Below are 23,328 nucleotides of genomic sequence, written 5' to 3'. Positions count from 1 at the left end.
TGCATGTATGGATGTGTGTGGTTATGTGTGTGTCCAGCTGACTTTGTGTGTCTTTCTGTGGCCTTTTCTGCATGCTTTATCCCCCATAGTCAGAACCAATGTTAAACAAAGAGGTTGATTCATATTAGGTGTTAAAAAGGCCAGATTGTCCATAAATCAAAGCTTTACCAACTTTAATACGTCCCACAAACCACAACTTGTGGAAAAAGAAATTAAACGTGCCACATTTTATCCATATAAAAGGTGCCATTCAGTAACTGACAAAGAGAACGACATTGCCTTGTGGTAGTGGCAGAGGGTGAAAAAAATCCCAGAATCACATGTTTTTCAGCTAACAGCACCACAGCAAACCAACATTCTCCATGCCTGAATAACCACAACTGGGCACAAATGTTTAAAATTCAGTGAACCTTTTGAAAAAGGCACAGATTTATAAAAACTATAGACCAACTTGGTGATTGCTTTATCTTAAAATTAAAGATGATGAACAAGACTGACATTATATTTACAATTGAATAGGGAAGCACGATATTATCAGCACAATATCAGTATCGGCTGATAAAAGCTTAAAAACACGTTTATCGGTATCAGCCGATAGGCACAGCCGATTAGGTGCTATTCAGTTAGGATTATTATTATTTTCCATCTGAAAAATAAGCTCCTTAAATAAAATGTAGCACTTCATTTATTTGCACTGCAGAGCTCTGTGTCTGTCACCAGGTTGTTACAGTAGCTCTAAAATAATCAAATGCAACTTAGTTATGTTAAAAAATGCATTGTACATTTAAAGTTCATGTGATCTAAAGAAATTATTTTTCTGTATTTCAATAATGAATGTCTTGAAAAAATAATACATTTCTTATTTATGGTAAAATCAAATGTTTTTTGTCTTGTTTTATGTGTGTTTCTTAAACAAATAAGACCGTCACAATAAGAGTAACATATAAATTCCAGTACAGGCTAGACTTAGCTTTCTTTACAGTGAAAAAAACAAACAAACTTGTGATTATCGGTATCAGCCAAAAGGGGTTTTGATATATCAGCATATCGGATATCGGCAAAAATCCAATATCGTGCATCCCTACTATCGAATATGCTTGAGTGTAAGAGTAATGGGAGTTTTATAGAGCATGATTTATTTTGTAAACACATCTTTAGACAGTTCCTTTACTATTGACACCAAGAGTATTTGTTTCACGACAGACTTCACTAACACTGGTAAAAAATAAATAAATAAATAAATAAAAAGTAAATGTAAGCATGAATAGAAATAATGTTCTATGCAGATGACATCAACAGGGTTCCAATCTAATGAGAACCACAGGAATCACTCTTTGTTTATCTAACATAATAAATGCTGCAGAGGCAAGATGGCGTGTTTCAAGTTAAGTACTTCGTCCAACAGTGGCACCGAAAAGACAAAGAGAAAGCCCATCACAAGCATCTCATTAATATTAGAAACCTAAAGGCTACAGTATGGTGTGCATTAAGCCTTGAGGTAACCACCCCAGCTCACCTGAAAAAAAGAAAAAAAGAGATTTTAGCAACTGAGTGAAATATCCTCGATCTACCTCCCGTCTGATCTCAGGTATGCAGCAAGCTGAAAATGCCACTGCAGGTGTCAGTTTACTTTACAGCCCTCAGGTATCAAAAGCAGGCGTGTCGTGGCGAGAGCCAGGCGGTGTGCCAGACAGTTGGTTGTTTGTAAAAAGGATCAGTGAGGCGGATTACTGCCTAAATCCCTTCTTTCACTGAGTTCCTACAAACTGTCATTTCTCTCTATGCCCCACAAAAAGCCAATAAAAACACTGACAGGTAGGATGACTCCAAGTGAGAGCCAGCCTGCAGTGGGAACACAAGTAGACACAGATGGACCCAGGAAAGCGTTTTACTTTGGGTCTATCAAAGTGTTTTTCTCTTTCAGGATAGCACATATTTTATAGAGACATTTATTCTTTTCACTGTGGGAACTTTTTATGACAGATGGTGTTGACAGGTGGTGATGCTGAAGGCAATGAATTCTGGTAGGTCTACGTACACTGTTGTGCAAGAAGCAAGGATCCTTGAAGTTCAAAAAACAATTAGAATGTTAATGAATCTCAAATTTAGTCACCAAATGTAGCATACGTCTCAGTCCTGGTAGAAACTTTTTATACTCTGTGGGCCTTGTGTTGTTTTATGGTACGGCCATGCCGGAAGCAAATTTACGTTGAGATTGCATACAAAGTCAATGCAAAGACGCGTTTAGACGCTGATTCACTCCGGCGCGTTTGAGAAAGACGCCTCTTTGCTTGAGTTGAAAATTGAACTTTCAACACGAATTAGCTTGAGGATGTGATGCGGCAGCCAATCAGAGATGACATTCCCCCATGATGTCATTGATTTGATGACATTGGGGGGGAACCACCACCTGCTCCAACCCTGCTGGAAGATGTAGGAGAAAATAATCTGTGTGGGGTGTCATCATCCAGAGTTATACGATATGACGTGTACAGAGACCGGAAAAAAAAGAGCAGGCTTGAAAGTCGCTGAGGAGACAGGTTTTGAAGGTAAGTTCTGTAAATATCCATTTCCACCTGGATTTGCCTGCACGGGTCATCACTGAGTCCGACAGTGTTTTCAACAGTGGGGTTTTGTCGTAAAAGATGGAGGAGCCAGATAGAGAGGAGGAAGGAGCGGGGCAGGGGCAGAGCCAGGGAAAAGATGGAAGTTCCCTGCGGTCCTCTCTTTCCGCGACCCCTTTATAATCCCCAGGGAGACCTAAACATGGGTCAGGGTGGTCGAGGATGAGATCGCAGGGAACAGCCAGGCAGGGCCGGTGGAGGTGGATTACCAGGGAGAGGCTGCAGGCCTTGATCGTGACCTCCAAGGCTCTCACACACTCTCCTGTCATGATTTTGAAACCATAGCTCATTGATTTTCAGATGCTCTTTCGGGCTTTCGGGTAAATGAGCGGGCTCTCTACTCCACCTGCACAGTGACACGCGTCAGCCCCTCAGCTTGGCAAAATAGTCCAGCACCCAGCCTCGGGTGTTCTCGCAGCGCGTTACAGGCCTACGCATTTAAATTTGCGTCCTGTCTGGCCGCAGTATTACAGTGCCCCCTTAAAGTTTTCAAAAAGAGGTAACCAACTGCAGTAATGTATCAAGTCCTAATTCCAGTTGAGGAAAATAAAAAACTTTAACTGAGGTCTTTCCACAAGTACATGTTGTATGCGAGTAGCCAGAATTCTAATGAACATTTTCCCATCCTCTTTGTGTGCAGGTCTATGAAGATTATTGGTCCTGTTGACAAAAGAATTTCCTATGTGGAGGGATAACCTTTAAAAAACTTTTCTGCTCACTCCACCTCAGGGTAACAGAATTTAACATGATGTGATCAATAATCGTCCAATAAGGAATGTTTTAAGAGCTCTATCCTAATGTCTTGCTGCTCTACAAGCTCCCATACCTCTCAGCCTTCCCTTCTCCACTGCTGTCCACTCAAACAGTACTGCTATAGATGTTTGACTTAATCCTAGAAAACCATTAAAAGAAAACACATGATCAAATTCATGTGAGCCCGTAAATAGCCAAATGTCTGAACAGAAGATTGATTCATACTTACCGGTAATGTGGCAATCACTCAGTGAGCTTGGCCTTTTAGCTGACACACTCACACAGTATATGGCTCTGAGGCACTGCTGTTGGACACTACTCACACATGTTCACACACAGACAGGAACACACACATGCACCCCACCCACATGATATAAAAAAAAGTGCTCAGCAGCAATCTTTTTAAAATATACATTTGCCTGGCAGAGTGCCTGATGCCCTCCAATGAGAAACCACACAGAGATCACGAACCTAAACCAAAACTAATCTAAACTCAAATAAACAGGACTCAAAAGGAGGCCGAGTGTGGCATACAAGAAGAAACAGGTAGCTTTAAATTTTGAGTTACCACAAGTTGTTTTTTGTCGACAGTGTAATGTATATTCTTTCTATGTTTTTTTTTTCTTTGTTCCTCTGAGTACACGATACGTGAGGTTTATATTTCACAGCCAGCAGCAGCTCTGTAACTGTATTTACATTGACTCTGCTGGATTACATTACAATGAAAACTATCCTACTCAGACCATAGTCTACCCCATCACTTCCTACTGCCAGGATGGTTAATTCAATTTAACAGCTGAACATTATTATACTTAAGAGATGACGATAGCAGAAACAGTATAAGTTAATTATCGATGACAGGAAATGTACTGTATGCAAAGTACTTATAGCTGCACCATGCTATGAGATGCCACCTGTCATCTGTGCCTGTTTGTATCGAGGTAGTAGGGCATTATCAGAATCAGAATCAGATATACTTTGTTGATCCCTGAGGGGAAATTATACCAAGAGGGCAGAATACATACTGCTTTAAGTGCAAACATGTACTCCAACGAGTCTGATTCAAGATTTACAAAGTCAGGAGTCAAACCCGGAGTAAAGGCTGTTCTTCTCTTTATTTTATGTTTCTTTAATGAAAAACACTCCAGTGGTCTACTTTTGAGACAATGGCAATATCAGCGCCAGCAGCACAAAACAGGGAGCTTCATTCTCTCAGATGAACCCTTGCCAACACCGATAAAATCCAGGCAACTATACTTTGCATTATGCCTGACCTCAGCTGAACTTTTCCCCTCTGCTCTAAGATTTTTGATGGAATTTAGATACGAGGTTTCCAGCACAGATGGAAGATGTTATCTCTGAAAGGCAAACTTTCAGATTTAACTTCTGTTTCCCGTTTTAATGTCCCTGCAGTTGTTGGATGAACGGTCCGTTTGCAGCTTTGAGCTCTCTAGTAGATGTTGTTTCTGAAAACATTCCTGCTGATTCTGCTACCTGATGACAGTCCGCAAAAAGGCCCACCAAATGTGCATCCTGTCAGTCAAAGTGTGTACAGACCACCCCTGCAGGCTACACCTGCCAGAAGAAGTTGACTGTGTTTGCACAAGTTTGACTGACACTCTGACGTCGGTGCTTGGTGCGATGTGTTTCCCCTGAAAACACCCCCAGAGGTGTGAAGTACAGTATGGAGTCATGAACAGGTTAGAGCTGTGCCTGTGAGTGTGTGTATGTGTGTTATGGTCACTGCTGTGTGAACTTTAGGAGGTGTCTGAGATCCAGAGCAGCCTTTTTAAGGACATGACTCATTACTGGCCTTATAGACTTCTCTGTGTGCACCTTCACTACCTGTAGCCTTAAAACAAGGAACAAATCTATTTACCTGCCAGGTTACTGAATCTTTTCCGCCTGTTCGCTCTGGAACCTTTTTTCACCTCCATACTGCGAAGCTGAAACGCGCGTCGTTTAGCAGGTTAAATGTGATGTAGCACAGAAAATAAACACAGTCAGTGGCTGTTTTCTTTTCCTTTTTCTTTGTTCCTTTGGAGCATTTCTGAACAAAAATGCAACTGCACACAAAAGGTCAGTAAAAATGTGCTTCTTGGATTCTGAGGTGTCCTCTCATGTTAAATGAGCTGTGAAACTGCGCCTTTGCTTGCAAGAGAAGGTTGATGGATGGACCTGCGCCTTTGGAAGATCAAAGATGGCTGAAACCTGAAGCACACCAACTGTTTTCTGAGCCCTCCTTTAATCAGGTATCCTTCCTCCTTCTGACATGTTTTTTTTTCACATTTTATTAACACAAAAAACATCAAACAGATGAACCCAACACCACAGCACGGTGGGCTCTTAGTGAAATCACATGCTCCTCCTGAGTGGATCTAGAAAATTAGGCCCTCGTGTCTGAAGTCAGGGACAAAGTGAAATGTTTTTAACTTTGAGTTGCACCCAAGGGAACTCGAGTTCACACAGTTGTATAAGGTCAAGATGTCCCCTCTGACTTTGTTCACACTTCAGCAGCCAACAGTTTGTCAGAGGATATTTGACTAAACACATCTCAAAACATCAACATAAGTGAAAAAAGAAGATCAGGGCCCTGATCCTCTCAGTATAAGCATGTTAACTTTTAAACTTGCTCCTTTGGTTTCATATCAAGCATAGCTCCCAGCTGCCTGTGTAAAGCCTTTCCATACAGTGGACCCACTCACTCCTCCTCTAGAACATTCAATATGTGAGGCCCTCTTACCTGCCCCTCGGTCTGACTAAATCCTAAAGAATGTGCACAAGGAGAGAGGAGAGGGACAAGGAAAATTAAGTTATCTGATACCCTGAATTTGGAATTACAAGAAATCACAACAACGAATCTGAGAATCATGTTGACCAGTGTGATCTTGTGGCTGCTCTGTAACTGAGCAGCTAAACAGGAGCTATGTTTAGAAGTTCCTTCTTATGTAATTATGGCCGATAACGAAGTGAGGCCTAACTCCAATTAATTAGTTTACATGGTTTGGGGAAAGTCCGACACTGTTTCTTTCAGTGCTTGAGTTAGACTTGAAACTGTACAGGCCATCAGATAGCTGTCCCTCTATGGCATAGAAATTTTGCACAGGAACAAACCCCAGCGCACCAAAGGAGAGACTACCAAGTCTTCCATAAAGCCACATTTACTGGTAAGCTATGTTTCAGTATCAGCCGCATTGTTTGCTTGAATAACCAAAAAACTGTAAAAGGAAGAGCACAAGGTGCATTTTAAAAACATTTAAAAAGTAGTCTACACAACAGTTCCACCAATAGTACAAACTGCAGAGAGAGGTATTTTATTGTCTAATGGCAAAATCAAACCAGATTCATACCTGCTCAGTCATAGCGCCGAATCTAATAGGTTCCAATTCATGTCGATATGTTGTGTAGTGTTCTGGCTGCGTGTCGGATCCAACAGGTCAAAGCCCTCTGAATAAGATGGGCAAGATTTCTATTTTTGCCAGATGCCTGAGCAGTGAAACAACAGTTTGTGCAGCAAGTGGAAGCCGCGCACTGAAACAAAATTAAAACATTGAGTTGACTTTCAAAGTAAAACACTAGAAAAGCACTCAGAGTGCGCAGACCTCCAACAAGCATATTGTGATTGTCACACAACACTTTAGTCCTACTTTAATGTTATACTCCCTTTCAGCAGACTGTCTGCTACAATTTGGTGTTAGTTGCAGGTTTGTACGACAATTTGTTACTTGACAGTGTTGAAAATTATGATGACCCAGTACATATTTTATATTCTGGATTAGAGGTAGACCGATATATCGGCCGGCCGATATATCAGGCCAATATTTGGACATTTGTCTCTATCTGCCATCGGCCGTATTTTCTTTTAAAAAGCTGATTTTTGATCCGTTGTATAAAATGACACAATTTTTGATCAGGCACAAAAAAGATGAGCACCTCAAACTTGTGGAACCACTTGGATACATTACATACTTTTGTTCAAATTATATTAATAAGTTTAAATTTCTTTTTTGACATTTTAAGAAGAGTGTGAATGTTTACTACTGCTACATGTGTTTACACTGTTACATTGTGTGTTTAATAAGACAAAATATTTCATTGTTTTGAAAGCTGAATAAATGTTCAGAGGACTGGACACGACTTGTTGTAAAAGATTTCTTTTAGTTGCTCAGAAATTGCTGCGTTTCACAAAAATGTGATAAATATATATTTATTTAACAATTGGCCTTAATATCAAATTGGAAAAATCGGCTATGCATATCGGCATCGGCTGCCCAAATTTGGAAAGCATCGGCATCGGCCCCCAAAAAACCCATATCGGTTGACCTCTATTCTGGATCTTAGTATCAAGAATATTGCCAGGATCTGGATCGTACTTTTACATCTGTCAAAAATCATGGTGACCTTGTCTTGTACGGTTTTGCAAAGCAATCCGACCATTTATAGTGGAGTTACAATCACATATGGTAAAACCGTCCCTATCTGACAATGATAAAGAATCCTTAAAAAAATCTCTGGATCCAGACAGTGATCCGAATTACCTCCAAAATTTAATTACTTCTTCCTTATCCCATTTTGATCATTTCCTGAAAATTTCATCAAGATCTGTTTGTTACTTTTTGTGTTATGTTTTTCACAGACAAACAAACTCCCAAAACATAGCCTCCTTGGCAGAGGTAATCATGTGCTCCTGCCAGATTGTATTTACCTTTAAGACATCAACAACAAAAATAGCATAATAAGCAGGGCCAGTGTCCACAGGTTTGAGGTTTCTGGGGACTCACACAGCCAGTGTAAGCTGACGAGGGGGCACAAATGACATGAGAAGGCACACATTCAGAAGGCAACGAAGTGGAGATGGAATAGACACAGATCTGGTGCGAGTCCGGTTTCACAGTCAACCCAGACAATGGTACTATTCCTGCCCAAGCTTTTTTGTAGATATCCTAGTTTGTCTCTTCATGTTGTTTTGAGATTGGCTCTTTGTTATTAATACAACATTGTCAAGTCGAGATCAAGGGGCAACATCCAGCAAGTAAAAATGAAGCCTATGCGAAAGCGCTAAAAGTCACTGTTTGTAGAGGATCCGCTTGACACCGGCTGCAGAAAGACCGAAAGTCACGTACACACCCAGCCACCCAAAAACAGACTTATGGCCTTAAAAAAGCATATTTACAGCCTGGTTCAAAAAATGTCTTGGGTCTAAAACGCTGATTTCACTATCGGAACACACACTGTATCGTGAGTGAATTTTTTTTCTTACTCTGCGGTTCAGAAGTTATTAGGGTCGTTTGATTTTCCAATCAGAGGCACTGCTCAGGTCACGTGACCACTGGGCGCCCTGTAGCTGCTCGAAGAAAGACTCACAGCCAGCGTCATAGCAAATGTGGCTGCCTCCTTTGTCCATGTTTTCAACAGTCTATGGTCAAGACCTGTTAATGCTTTTGGAAAGCAAATGGATGTAATGTTTATGGTGAAATGACAAATTACGAATTAAGATTTATTGATTGGCATGCACAGTCATAACAGTCATCATCACCAACTACACACGATTTGACTCAATCCCATCGATTGTAAAATTTCCAGCAGCTGCTTGACCAAGCAAAGCATGGTCAACCTGGACCAAGCTAGTAGTGCCACATTTTACAGCTTTTCTGCACATTAGGTCCTAATCATGCAAGGACAGCTGTGGTCTATGATCAGATATGTTACACATACAGGTCTCAGTATAAGCCAGTGATTCGGCCCTACACCTGAGGCAATGAGCTTCACCCAACAAAATGAACGGTATGCAACCATGTATGCAACACCAACAAAAAATACATCATCATTCAAGAGTGCAATGTTAGACAAAGGTAGCAACATGTCAACAGAGTTTGTTTTATTGTTTTAATAATGTAAAATCTTTTGATTGCTTTTTAATCTGAGAGTTACATAATATTGTCTGATACTGAAGTCTAAACATCCAAATTAGTATTTGGATGAAAAATGTGACATGATGGATGTTTGGATGGGTAGAACACAGACAGGAGAGAGAAAAAGACTTGGAACAGCAGAGAGAGAGGGATAACAAGAAAGGCGCAGTGAAGACAGAAACATGCAAAACTAATTCATTCGGGATGAAAACCAATCTTGTAGGAGAGCCACTTCACCTTGAGAACGCCTTGTGGCAACAAAAACATCCACAGCCTCCAGATTATCCTTAATTTCCTGCAGCTGAAGGCCCGGCTATGGCACAGCTCAAACAAGTTTTCATTGCTTAATTATATATATTTGCTTCAGGTCAGGAAAAGGTTTGGAATCACAGAGGGAGTTGTGCTGACATAGATCCGGGGAAGATAGAAGTCACCCTGAAACACTGTTAGTATCTATCTAAGTAAACAGTGCAACCTTTATGTAGAAGTAGAGATGGGAAAAAGAAGTAAATAAAGGTAAGACGCAGAAACAGTTGAATCTTTTGTAACTATTTACTCTCCCCCGAGGCAGAATAAAATATATAGAAATGTCTTTAAAATGAGTGATTCCACATGGGCTATTTTAGCCAATCTGCTGAGGTATTCACCAGCTGCATTTTGATTATCACACTTATTTTATTTGACAATCTTCACCCACTTCTGTTGAGTTTAACATCGCCCAGCAGAGACCCACATATGTGACTGTGTCAGCTGAAAGAGTCCTACAACTGAATACAAACCTGATTGTTTCACTGTTTTATGTGTGCATGTTTAATTTCTCAGCCTCTTTTTCTCATGATTTTAAAATGACAAGATGTCAAACAGCATATGTAGCTGAGTCAAGCTCCTGGCACCAGGCATTTTACAGCTCTACAGCCATAACATCTTGGGCAGACGGACATTTTTCCCACTGAAGGAGCCAAGTATAATTTGGAGTGAGTGATCAGAGAAACTGAAAGTGTAATTTTTCTTTTTTAGCAAAAGGCTGAGGTTCAAAACATGCTCCCCAACACCAAGATCCATTCACACAGAGCCTCATGACGGACTTTATTTATAGGTAAAACTGTTTACACTTGGATGAAGGTACATCAGTGGGTTACAAGTGAAATAAAACGTATTTTTCATTCAATAACCACGCAAATCATGAGCCAATTTAAAGTCAAGAACCATCCCAAAACAAACATATCTCAGGCCTCAACAAAACACATACTTGACATATAAAGTCCATTTGGCTGACCACTAATTCTCCTTCATTTGCTCCCTAGTTTCCCTTCTCACACGTTCTCAGACAACAAAGGACAGCCTCGCTGGTTGGATTTTTCCCTCCTTCTTTTCCCCTCCAGGCCGCCGCAGGCCTCGTAAATGGCTCCAGACGTGAGGACTCTGTCCGCCATCTGACAATGATTAGGACATGGCCTTGCTGGATACGAGTAAAGCCTGCTCACTCAATTGCTGCAACACACCTTTATATATACACATATATATATATAAACTAAGTAGGGCTGCAGCTATCGAATATTTTAGTATTCGAGTATTCTACTGGAAATCCCATCCCATCCCATCGATTAATCGAGTAATCGGATAAAATACATTTTTGTTTAGTTTAAGAGCAGTTATTTTTCAAATGAAAATTTTTCTCTTTAAGAAATAGAATTTTCTGATACAGCATGTCAATAAGAGCACTTTATTTGGTAGCACCAAAATTTGTAAACACACTTTGACACATTTTTTGTGCCTTGTACATCTCATCAAATGTTGCGGACCCAAATGGCACCGTTTCGTAGAATGACCCATTAGTCTCCAAACTCCAGAAAAGAAGCTAGATTTGTTGCTAGTTGCTATTTTGTATATGAGGTAGCTTGAAGGGTCTGAAAACTCTCTTAATATGGCCTCAGCTCTATTTGAAATACTGCTCTTTGATCTTTTTAAAAATTAAACGATTCCTCGAGGCGGTGAAAATTACTCGAGTATTTTTTGTAATCGAGTACCTCGAATCATTCGAGGAATCGTTTCAGCTCTAAAACTTAGTGCCACCCACAAGTTTCTTCACTGGCACAGTGAGCAGATGAGAAAAAGAAAAGCAGGAAATTTGTAAAAATATGGCAAACATTTTATTGAAGCAGAAAATCACATCTTGCTTTTTCTGTAATGTCAGAGAGAGAGAGAGAGAGAGAAAGTACATTTTTAATGTTGTAGAATTAAGAATAGGTTTCAACAGAACAAGTTGACAAAAACTGAGCTGTAACTTTATTAATGAGTTTGTTTGGCCACCATAGGCTTATATGTATTGTTAGTGGAGTATAGGAATTCCTCATCATGTGCAATCAGCAGCCTTCTACATTTCCCTGTCCATCTGTCTTCCCTCCACTCTTTTCCTGTCTTTCTTTCTTCTGTCTCACACTCGGTCATTTTCTCCTCTCTCCCCCTGAACATCTGATAGTGATTATAAGCTCAGCCTCAGAAACACAGCTCACTTAACTCTCCTCTATTAAGTGACTTGGTCCCACTGACATAATTTGTTCATCTGCACGTAGAATTAACCGACACACGCACAAATGAAAGTCCTGTGAGATCGAGGCAGGCTAACTGACAGCCGTACAAACACACCTCGTGTGCTCTTTCTCCCTCCATCCAGCTATGTGCTCTTTTCAGGCAGGACCCTCATCCTGTCCACCCCCTCCCTCCTTCCATCTGCAGTCCCCTGGAACAGAACAGTCACGGTTGTGTGCACCGTTGATTAGCTAGAACCTGAACCCAGTGGCAACAGTGGAAAGCTCAGTGTTCCTTATTGTGTTTCCTCACGAGAGAAAGGGAGCCGCTGACAACTTGGAGTTCCCCGTCCTATTACCTTATCTTTTACTAATGTAAACCTGACGTTTAGGTAACTCTCTTTGTGACCTGGATGCTCTTTCTTTAACACAACTGTCACTAGGATTCAATAAAGGACAGAGGAGACAAAGCGAGTAAAGAAAAAGAAAGAAAGAGGAGAAGAACTTGTCTGAAGCTCACACGATCCAAACACTGAAGAGAAAGCATGTGTGAATGTGTACGGTGGCCTGGGGTTGTTATTGTGGCATGTTGTGTGGTGAACTTGACTGTATGCAGACCAGGGTTTGTGTATGCATGAAGTTATTTGTTATGGCTAATTCCTTAATACCACAACATGTGCCTGAAACCTGCAACAGATGCCTCTGAGGGGAATTGGCAGACACATGCAGCAGAAATCACATCGCACTGCTATCATTACTATTAATCCCTGAGCCTGCTGCAGCCGCTCATGTTGGAACACGAGAGCTTCACAGAAACAAGATTTAGAGGACAGACAGAGAATTATTTGCCCTTGTCGGTCAGTAAGCTTTCAGAAATATACTGTGGGATGTTTTGTGGTGTTCGTGATAAATCCTAACATTTTTATGTGGCTTAATGGAATCTTTGAATAGTCAGCTTCTCTGAATCCACACGGGGAAATACACAACAAATCTTACCTCCTGATCACTGTCTGCTTCTCTGTCTGCGGCTGATACACGTAAGCTAGCTGGCAGCTACACAATGAATCCAATAACAAACTTTGTGCAACCTATTAACCCTGAGCTTACTACATGTTTTCTTGTGTTAGTAGAACTGATGCACAAAACACTGCATAAAACTTGGCAGCTGTAGAAAAAAAAAAGCAAATTACTGCTGTGTTCAAAAGATAGGAGAGTTAATGAATAAATTAAGCTCAAATTTAATGACCATAAAGTCTTACCAACAGAAACTGGTTTAACTGACATTGCCTGCAGCCATCTTGTTTTTTGGAAAAAACGTTGGACACTTGGCAGCATTGGGTGAATAGAAAGCGATTCTGGCTCCAAAGCGAAGGTACTGGCCATTAAAATCACTAGATAACAAACACAGAACAAGCTGCAAAGTCAGGTAGTGTGCAGACATGGCTTCTTGCAAACACAAAATAAATTAAACAAAATTTCAATTTCACTTTTTAGAATGGAAACAGACTCTTTGGACAGTCTGTTAGTGACCAACACTGCACTAGAGGTGTGGTAAAATATTGATATGGCATAGGGCTGCACGATTATCGCAATCGCAATGTCAGCACATGCAATTACGTAATCACAAAAGAGGATATCGCAATCGCAATCGCAATGTCAGCACATGCAATTCATATTTTTCTCCATGATAACCAAGCAAGTCTGTAGACTCATCATGACACAACTTTTTTATTAAATCGCAAGCACAATCGCAATCGCAATATTGTCCACCTAATCGCAAATCACACCTTTTCCCCAAATCGTGCAGCACTGATATGGCAATGTATCACGATATTTTGACCTGTGATAAAATATCTATATTTTAACTCTTAGTATCAATATTTTTGCGCGAAGAAAAATTCATATTTTAGGTGGGTTGGAAGTACATTACGTTATCCATGCCTCCACTGCAGTAAACTGTAGAATAAATATAATAGTACAGTACTAGGGCTGCATGATTATTGCAACCGCAATCGCAATGTCAGCACATGCAATTCATATTTTTCTCCATGATAACCAAGCAAGTCTGTCGACTCATCATGACACAACTTTTTTTATTAAATCGCAAGCACAATCACAATCGCAATATTGTCCACCCAATCGCAAATCGCACCTTTTCCCCAAATCGTGCAGCACTACACAGTACATTCAAAATATTTTATACCTGTATATATGCAGATTTTGATGCCATTTACACCAGTTTTCTCTCTCTATTCTTGGGTTGGTTAGTTTAAAATCATTTTAAGTTCAATTTGTTAAGTGTAGTAGATAGAGGTGTCCCAGTCCGATATTGATATCGGGTATCGGTCCGATATCAGCAAAAAAACAAATATCGGTATCGTATCGGAATGCATCTAAGTATGGACCACTGCTCTTGTCTTTATTTTGAACACAATAAAAGAGAAAAGTTGTATTTCAATCCAATGGTTCACTGTGGAGAATATTGCAATATATCACAATATTGTGATATCATGACCCAAGTATCTTGATGCATATCATATCATGAGGTTCTTGCAACACTCACACACACACTGCACATTTATGTTAAAAGGGCTGCAAGGACTATCCAGAAAAGCAAGTTTTTTTCTGGGATAAAGACACCATTTCCCATGAGTACTTGCTTCCACCATCCTGAGGATGTGACTCTTACCAGGGTGTGCATTTGTTTTGATGCAAAAAAAACTACTTTTCTTTTGTAACACAGCTTTTCTTTGTTCAAAGCAGCTTTTTGTCTTGAAAAGCAGAAGTAATGTATATATGAATCGTAGTTTACTGCTATTCTCTTCGCTAGTCCAGCTCCAGTGTCCGCCATTACTACAAAATTAATGCAAAATAACATTGTCTTCAAGAAAAGGTCAGATCACTGCCATACTTTTCTGGTTGGCATGGTGCTGTCACGGGAACTTCGACGTGCCATACATCAATCCAGTCCTGGACGACTAGATTGGGAAGCTGAGAAATAGCATTGAGAAATAATTTGAACTTTTTTGTTAATTTTGTTGGCACAGAAACTTTCATTTTAAATTGTGGATTAAAACCAGGCATATATATATATATTTTGATCTAAGGGTTTTTAAAAAATCTCTTAGAAAGTCTCACAGGAACAATACTGTGTAATATTTTTTTAAAGAATTCTCTAAAGGTGCCACGTACACCACAAATAAAGTCAAGATGTAACACAGATTGAATGAAGCTAGCAGCACTGACCTTATATACAAATAGATGGTTAAATCCGAAAATAAAAAATCACCATTCTTAGTCAGCACTTGGTGCTAGCTTTCAGAGTTCACTTGATGGACTACATCAATCCCATTCTGCCATGTCCCCTTCCTGTCAACCCCAGAAGTATTCATAGTATAAAAGGTACCAACTGCCCGCCTTGGTACATAATTCATAGCAGGTACGGAGGCCTGCAGGGTATTCTTTTTTTTTCATTTGGCAGGAAGCTGAGTGGACATGGTTCAAGGGTTTCGACTTGTAAAATCCTTGCTCCTGGCATATCATATTGAATATAAAACCAGCGAGCATGTGGTGCAAGTTTGTGGGTTCACTCACACACACTCACACACACTCACACACCTGTTTGGTCAAAAACCTGAGAGAGGTGCTGGTAAGAGCACACGTGAGGGAGAATTGTGCGTGCAGAAGAATACTGGTAAGCGGATAAAATGGACAGAGGAAGTCAAAGAAGAAAAAAAAGATTGAGAAATGTTGTGATTGAATTTAAATGAGCTTAAATTCAGTACTTCATCATGGGAAAACCAACTTTATCAGAGTGATGTGCCCCGCATGAAGTCATAATTTGGTGACATTGAGTCATCTGCATAATGGAGTTGATTGGGGATCTGGGGGGCCTGTTAACCCTTTATGACTTACCATACCAAGTCTGCCAGAGTATATCTTTACATTTTTACATGCTCTATGGTCATTTTTTGCATAAAACTTTTGATACATCAGTACAGTCCTGATATCCAAACTCAAATACGTTTGGACTTATGTCCAGACTAACGAAACAAATTGCTAAAAAAAAAAAGTGCAACAAACCATAAAAAATGAAAATTCTAAATACAGAAATGTAATGGCTGTATTGCTCAAAAATGTAAATGTAAAAAACATGATGACATGTATTCAACGTAGGAAGGGATGTGAACTAGAGCCTGACCGATTAATCGGGCCAGTCAATTATGCCTGTCACCGATTTATCAACATCGGCCAAAATGTAGCGGATTATAAAAAAAATTTCTCCGCGGAGATTCTGTCACTCCTGTTCCTGTGTCTGTGTGTTGGGCTGCACACTGCCCAAGTGCCCGCTCCCTCCATCCACCATTATCTAATGTAAGACTATAGAGTGACGTTTTAACGTCGTGTTAGTTGCTTTTTTGTGAGATAAACAGAGATAAATGCTACTGTTATTTCACACGTCCACCATTATCTAATGTAAGACTATAATACGGTGTTTTAACGTCGTGTAAATTGCTCATTGTGTGTTCACATTTTTAATTTTTTCTATACTTACTGTGTTTAAAGTTTGACTTATTTATTAAAGGTGTTTACAGTTTGACTTCTTTATTTATCATTGTGTTTACAGCTTGTTTTCATTTATCATTGGTTTACACTACAGTTCTTATGTTGACAATTTTATAATTTAAGTACCTTGTTTTAATTCAATAGTGTTCTGTCTCTGTCTTGAATCATATGGGTATTACAATGATTTGTGATTACATACAGTATATATTTTGTGTCTATCAATTAATTTATTATATCAGCCGATATATCAGATATTAGTTGATATATCGGATATCGGCTGATATATTAGATATCAGCTTTTTTATGCCCCCAGTATCAGCATCGGCCCCAAATATCCCATATCGGTCGGGCTCTAATGTGAACAACTGCAGTCTGGATCATGATGTTTTTGTTGTTTAGTCTTTATACTGGATTTCTGCAATCACATTAGTGGGAGGAAACAGGGCTCTGAGACATGTTAGAAACACGACATCAAAGTGTAACTCCCCAGATTTTATATGTACAAAGAATGATTAATCTGTCTTATCTGGCTTTGAATGTACCAGTGCTACACTGGGCTCACAAGGGTCATCTGGTATGTGGGTCTCTGTCCAGTTTTTTCATTAGCATTTCAAAGTTCCCCTGATCTGGTAGAGTTGATTTTCTGTATGTCATTAGGTCACTGTCATCTATTTATTTTTGTCTTGTTTTCATTTTTATATTACATAAGAACATCTGCAAGTAGAAACCATCTCTCTACAGTTTCCACCATGATGACATTGTTAAGTTTAACATCCTGATCTTCAAATTTCTGCCTCCAACTCTATGTTACTCATCTCTGTGTAAAGAAACTATACCTTAATAAAATTCTTAAATAATCCCCTTGTCAGCAGATGTCCGTGTTCAACAGGTTTACTTCTTGCTGCATTTCTCGATAAACTGATTCAGTAATCATTACAGGGTTGCACAGGACACAGCACAAAGACTCCCAGAGGCCTGCTTCACACTGTAATTGCTTTGTGAGATGGAAATGTATAAATCCACAGGACGGGTAAGTGAAGATACAGACCCCCCTGAGATTTGATTTCACGTGCATCAGATTGAGTATGTCAGGGGCCAAATTTGATTTGGCTGCATTCAGATTTCATTAATGTGGAATAATGACTTTGGAAAACACATTGACAGGGCCATCATGAATTTATGCCTCATGGAGAGGTGGTGTCTGCTTGGGCAATGTGGACAAAATAACAGCCAGCAGAGCAGCAGTGATGTGACAGAGGAGTTCATGTGCAGCAGTGGATAGACAGACAGACAGACAGACAGACAGACAGACAGACAGACAGACAGATAGATAGAGAACAATCACAACTGGTTGCTTCTGAGTTTGATTACGCACATTACACGCCATCCTGAGCCAAAGCAACATCTGCACAAATCAAAGAGAGTCGTTCATCACGCTAACATAAATGCATGCCTGTGAATGACATGTCAGCAAAAAGGATGAAGGTCAAAGAGACACGAGACAAAGAACTAACTACACATCACAGAGAGGTGCAGAAAAATACCTTGAACTACTTAACAGCAGTATATTTCCCCCCTAATTATACTTCTTTCAGAGCCTGCTTCTGACACTTTAACTGATCAGCTTTGGGACACCTGACGTGTCTCTTTGCTACCTTCACACTGGATGCTGGAATATTTGCTCAAAATGAAAGAGAGCTGAGATTTCAAACATTTCAAAAATGAATCAAAGCACAGAACTATAGATTTTATAAAGCCCATCGTTAAAACCAGGAAGTCAGGGTTTTCCATCACTGGATCTGACCTTTGACCTCAGACCAAGGTTACAATAGTTAACTAAATCGAAACTAAAAACAAAAATGAAAATTTAAAATACATTGCAGTTAACTCAAACTAATAAAAACTAGAAAAGAAAACAAAAACGATAAGTAAACTAAAACTGTATCTTGTGTTCACAAAACTAACTGAAACTAACTAAAATTATAGAAAAAATGCCCTTAGATATAGTTTTTGACAATATTAATAGCCTTTAGGATTTAAATTAATCTGACACATTTTCCCAACCAATTTTACGACAGTTTTCGGCAGTTGTCAGCGCCGCACGGCACCATCACAGGGACATACTGGGATGTGCTTGTTTGCATCTGTAATAGTTTAATTGCATGTGAGTCTGACTTTAATTGTATTTAAGTCTGTCTTTCTTGTTAGAGTCCAAGTTTCTAAATATTTAAGCTCATATTATATTGTTTTATATAGTTTTAGTTTATATTAATTTATGTAATTTAGGTTAACATTATTTTTATATAATTTATGTTTATATTTTTTATATTAAGTTTATATTATTTTCTTGTGTTTAAGGCAGCAGCATTGACTTAGCAGTGAGCACTATGTTGGACTTGAAAATAAACAGTATGACAAAATATTTACTCTGACCTTTTTGAATCCTGCACCTGGTTAATAGGTATGAAAAAACTAAAACTAAGCCTTGTTGCAAAAATCAAAACTAAATAAAAACTAGAATGCCTGCTCTAAAACCAATTTTAAACTAAACTGTAAAGGAAAAAAAAAAACTAACTAAAACTAAACTATAATGACAAATCTAAAACTATTATAACCTTGCCTCAGACATTCTCCGAGATTTAAAAATTGGCACGGTTACGACTTGAAGCCATTTCTCTCCATCTGTCTCTTTCTCTTTGTATTTTGAAAAACACCTGGAAACTGACCTGTGATGCTGCTTCATCAAAAACTGACTCTGTTACAAAGTCTTTCCATATTCTCTTTAAACATTCCTATAAGACTGATTTCCAGGCCAGCAGGTCTGTATGTAGTCACAGTTCAAAAAGTTTCACTCATGAGGGGATGTCTAGACCGAGAGATGAGGGTACTTCCTGAAACTTAACATTGACACTCGCTCGTAGGCAAATATTTCTCCCTTTGTTGATGGAATGGCACCTCAAAAGGAGGCACCGTGAAAATTGGGGGTCTCGGGTTTGGAGGGCAGGAGGGATGAAATTGTCCCAAAGTGGATCCAGATGTTATCTTTCCCTATTCCGCCCTCTCTTTTCCTTAAGTAGCACACTCATCACTCCATCATTTCTTCTTTTTCCTCGGAGTGAACAGCAGGCCCAGTGATTACTTGAGGGAGGGCTGAGCCAAACCAAACACAAGGAGACAGAGTCAGGGTCGACCAAATAAAGAACAGCAACACAGTTCAAAGCTAAACATACACTGGTAGGAGCAACCTCAGGGCTCAACTGCTTTATGTTTGTGATCAGGACTGTTCAGTTTCATTCTTTGGAACATGAAAAAAGTGATTTATAGGTTTATTAAAAATCAGCACTAACTGATAAGTAATTCTAATAAATTGGCTGATGTGAACAGTTCCAAAGTGTGCCAAGGTTAGGACAACTGAGTCTATGGAGGGGTGTGCAGGCTGTGTGACCTGTGTGAGTTAGAGGGAAGTGAGAAAAAACAGCCCAATAATGAGCTCAGAAGCTGGCTGGTAGTATGTTTTAACATCCGCCCTGTGGGACAGAGGCCTAAACTGAAGCTGTGGGCTTCCAGCCAGGCTTATAAATCATAATTTAAACATATTTTACATTATCGACCCACGCTGCTCTCTGCAGTCTTGTAGCCAGCAGCTTCACTCTGAGCCACATCATCCAGTCATAGTGATCTCTTGATTACTATGATCTGCTTGTCAGAGGGCTGGGACTTTTCAAGTATTGTTTCTCTAGGTGCTGATGCCAACTCTGTCACATCATTCAAAAGAAAGAAGAAGGGGAACACCGAGGGAGGAGCGTCTGAACTGTGCACCCTGCGTGAATTATAGAGCACAGGGACAGAATAACTCCATCATGAGATCAGGAGAGGCTGTGTGTTTAGATGTCCACCCTGAGGGGAGGCAGGACTGTAATGGAGCTGGAGATTAGAATAATGGGACTCTGAGGCAGCATGACGTGGTAATGAAATGATAAGACTGAAAGCACAGACCTGAAGATACATACATGTCTCATCTACAAACTGCACTAAGTTTTAAATCCTGGTCACCCTTCCACCGTAATGCTGTGCACTGAAATTCACATCACTTAATTCACATCATCAGTTTAAACTTGAACAGGTAAATATCACTGATATCACCAGCATCAACCCAGTAAGCAAATGTTCCAGTCGGCTAGGATCCTGCTGCTCTTTTCCTTCATCATCTGTTTTTAACTGTAGATTAGCTTTAAGCAAATGCACTCCACACGTATCACATCAAACATCACCTCACATGAACAACTAGCCTGAAAAATAACACTAACATACAAATTTAGAACATAACTGTGCCTCAGCTGCAGTTCAAATACTTTCTTCCTTTAACACCCTTCTCTCTCTTTTCATTTAAATAACCGTGGACTTTGAACAAAAAAAATGGGTTTTATCTAAAAAAGTAAATCAGGATCTACGCAGATGCAAGGGATGACTCTTACATTCCATACTGTGGTCAAAGGTGTGCCACAGGGATCAGTCGTGGAGCCATTTATATTCATCATACCCATCAACTCATCAAGTCTACAAATCCAAATGTTGGCAAATGAGTGGCTAACGGTACACTAACTGTTCTTGGTCTGTTTGACCAACAGATCTACATGCTTTGAAATCATTTCAAGCTAGTTCAGCCATTTAGCATACCTGATTGTGATTGGCTAAAAACATTCAACTAAAAGTCGCCGGATAACGGAGTCACTCTTAAAACCGGAAAATCATCAGCAGAGAGTGTCAAGCAAATGGCTCTCCAGGTATTCAACGCTTTGCTACATTGAGAAATGTTTTGGCGTGTCGCAGGTGTTTGTACCAAGCAGCAACCTCTGGTATGAGAATATGAGACAATGCGGAAGTGATTAAAATCTGCTGTTTCTCGAGTGTCCGTTTGAGACTGGCTCCGGAAGTAGCGGAAGTCATATGAACACCAAGCCAAAAAAAGCCATTTTCAAAGAAGAAATTAACCTATTTACAGCCTGGTTCATAAAATGTCTCCTGTCTGAGTCGCTAAATTTCACTACCGGTACCCACTGTACGGGGGGTGAATTTTTGTACTCTTGCTTCAAACTGAACATCAGCAGACTTTGCACATTGCCATGTTAGCATCATTTTTCAGAAAATTAATCTATAACCATTGCATCTCATTCCTGGCAGGCATTAATCTGAGAGGAAATAGGGACTAAGTAGGGGTGGGTAAAAATATTGATGAGCCGATGCATCGAAATATTTCCTCGCCCAATTCAATATCGATTCAGCAAATCCTCTGAGTCGATTCATCTCCTGGCAAATGGGGTGTGTGTGTGTGTGTGTGCGTGTTGTTCCCGATGTGTGGACGAGGGCCACGAGAGACCAAACAACAAAAAAAGGCAGCCAAAGCCGCAGCAGTAGCATAAAGCCAGATCCCTCAGATTTGAAGTCTGACATTTGGGTTGTTTTATTGCTCCGAAAGAGGAGGTGACATACAACATATGTTCACATAGGACATGAAAATCAACAAACAAGGCATTTAAATCAATATCAAATTGAATCGATATCAAATCGCAACCTAAAGAATCAAAATTGAATCAAGTCATGAGGTTCTTAGCAATACCCAGCCCTAGGACTAAAAGAGCAAAGGTCTGTAGTGCAGGACGAGGTGAGCAAGACCCCAACACCTTCTCACTATATCTAATCCATTCCTGGGTTTCTCATGTTCCAGGACTAATTCTAATCCTGTGAATTAAAGGTAGTTGCATTTTACTTCTCTCTCTGTTTGAAATCACCAGAAAAGAACCGATGGGAACTGATTCTACCAGACTCATTTCATGGTTTGTCTAAAGCTGTGTAATGTAAGTTGTGAGCTGCTCCTTGTTGGACCTGGCCCACTGTTAAAAAGTGTATTTATTGTCTATACATGAATAGATTCATAAAGCAGATGATACTTTGGTATGGTTGAATAAAGGTTGAAAGATAAATAGCTGCTTATCATAAAAACAGTTTGAATATTGTGTTTGATGTACAACCAAAACTACATTTGGGCTCTGAGCCCAAGCATGTCCCAGTACATACTTGTTTGATCATGTCAAAAGCAGCACACACAAGATCATGACTCCCATTTTCAAAAAAAAGGTCAAACTTTTAACTCATCCCAGTTTCAGAAGACAACAGAGGAAGACCTGATGGGATCCATGTGTGTGAAGACAAAGATTCCTCTCACACATAAATATATGATCGAGGGAATATCAAAGGATGCATTTGTTTAAATTTTTGAGCCTCTGACAGCTGAGAGTCAGATTTGGTCAGGATGAAGCGCACAATAGCCCCAAACCTTACTACAATGAGAGATTGTGAGGAATAGCATCACCCTGGGGAAAACGTTAGTAAGAGAAGCAATAATTCATCCCTCTACATCTGCCTTCCATAACTGAACAAATCCTGCTTGATTTCTGCTGTTTGATATGTGAGAGCCAGAGAGCCTGCCTGTCCAGCACAATGGGATACACCTAGACCTGTTACGATAATCAATGAATCGATTAACCCAACGATAAATAAAAATGTCCTCGGTAAGTATTCCAGCCTCGATAAACTGACACGTGCATGCATGTTTGTTTTCCTCCTCTCTTTCAACCGAAGAGGCTGAATGAGAGATGGCTGACGACATCTATCTTTCCTAACATCGGGGTGCATAGGTTCTATAGCGGATTTAGCGGATTTATAGCGGAGTGAGCATCTGTCAAAAATGCGATCTTTGGCATCTTTTGCGATTGGGCTGCTCGCGCGTACACACAGAGAGGGCTGAAGCAAGCGTCCTGAAAGGTAAGGAGGAAACACATGCTAATATGAGTGATGGCACAAAGATACGGTTCTTAAGCCGCCTGCCACAGTCCCAGTGTGGGAATATTTTGTTTTTTATCAGAATGAACAAAGTGTGAGCTCATG

General features: G+C 39.9%; 1 protein-coding gene across 2 annotated transcripts in view; it reads right to left on the bottom strand.

Annotated features, from left to right (window-relative positions):
- The window catches only part of bmpr1ba (bone morphogenetic protein receptor, type IBa), an 85,931-nt gene that overhangs the window by 58,798 nt on the left and 3,805 nt on the right, over positions 1-23,328 (bottom strand). The window lies entirely within an intron of this gene.

This window comes from Halichoeres trimaculatus, unplaced genomic scaffold (genome assembly GCF_033239565.1).
Source record: "Halichoeres trimaculatus isolate MK-OKI-2021-1 unplaced genomic scaffold, fHalTri1.1 fHalTri1_scaffold_5, whole genome shotgun sequence".
Lineage (NCBI taxonomy): Eukaryota > Metazoa > Chordata > Actinopteri > Labriformes > Labridae > Halichoeres > Halichoeres trimaculatus.
The sequence above is the reverse complement of the archived record's forward strand: the minus strand, read 5'-3'. Positions and strand labels throughout refer to the sequence as shown.